Source organism: Echinops telfairi, unplaced genomic scaffold, assembly GCF_000313985.2.
Source record: "Echinops telfairi isolate 266 unplaced genomic scaffold, ASM31398v2 ScPeMD7_22;HRSCAF=79, whole genome shotgun sequence".
Lineage (NCBI taxonomy): Eukaryota > Metazoa > Chordata > Mammalia > Afrosoricida > Tenrecidae > Echinops > Echinops telfairi.
The window spans coordinates 3,641,037-3,642,408 of NW_022103919.1; positions in this window are offsets into that span (position 1 = coordinate 3,641,037).

The following is a 1,372-nucleotide window of genomic DNA, read 5'->3' on the forward strand; positions in this document are numbered from 1 at the left end:
TGCTCAGTCTACTCAATGCCATTGTGCATATAACCTTTTGAGAAGCTACCTAATGCATAAGCTTTTTTTAATGCTGTAAAATATAGTAGCTAAATTGATGCCACCTTCAAAAGTGAATCAATGGCCAACCTGGGCAAATTCAGTTTTTTGTTGTATAAAACTTTATAAATGGAACTATTCCATCAAAGAAGCAAAGTGTAACAAGACTTGTTTAGATGGATAGTATGTAATTTCTCTGCACAGGTCTCTATATTTAGTAAATACATCACTGTACTGGTCAGGAATCTTGCTCCAATAAAGGAACATAAAGATTTTTTTTGGACTGGGGTCATTCTCGTTTTGCTTTGGGGTTTAGTTTGGGGGATTGTGAGAAGTTTGAGCTGGTCACAGATCTTGGGACTCATTTGGACTTTGGTTCAGTAAATGGGATTGGTGGTTGTATTTAAGTCTCAACCAGGAAGAACTTAAATTTACTGAATTAGTAACTAAGTCTGACTCACAAGCTTATAGGTAAATCACACCTGGGAGTTTTAACACTGGTTGCATGTCACATTTAAGCAGAGATCTCATCTTTGGTATCTGAGAGAGTGGGATTCTTTATTACCACCCAGCGCTTGCTTGTGTCTAAATCTTTAAAAAGGCTAGGCTCTCAGGAGGGACAACAGGACCTACCTGGAAAGTCACTACAGAACAGCTAGTATCCAGAAGCCAGTGGAGGTTGGGGAGCTAACCTTTAGTGGGGGGAGTATTGGAAAAGGATAGATGACTCCCCCTGCTGTTGCTATCAGGCCATTTGAAAAAGGCATCTAAACAAGGTAGTTTGTGTTCTCAAGCTGTGCTGGTCTTTACAAAAGCCAGGAAGGGAAGAGGGTAACATGGTTCAAAAACCCTAAGAATGTTCTGTTCTAGACTTCCTGCAGTTTTGAGGTGGTTTTTCCAGGGATGCACTGATTTGAAATAAACATTTCCTTAGATCCTTGTACTTTGACAACATGCCAGCACCCTCTACATGTCACCCAACTCTTCAATTGGTCCACAGTACCTGGGCTTGTTTTAAGGCTGACAAATTTGCTTTACAGCTGGCTTCACTTGTGTTCTCTGTTTAGCTCTTGAATGAGATTGATATGAGTAATTGTGGCAATGAAGCAATTACCACTTTATAATGCACATACCTATTTTCAGTTGGTCTCAAACATTAGATTTCTTTAAAACAACTTGGGGCTCATAACAATCCATACAATGCTCCAGTGTGTCAAGCACATCTGCGCATATGTCGCCATCAGCATTTTCAAAGCATTCTCTTCCCACTTGAGCCCCATCCTATTTCTCCCTCCCCCACCTGCCTGCCCTCTCATAAACCCTTGATAAGTTA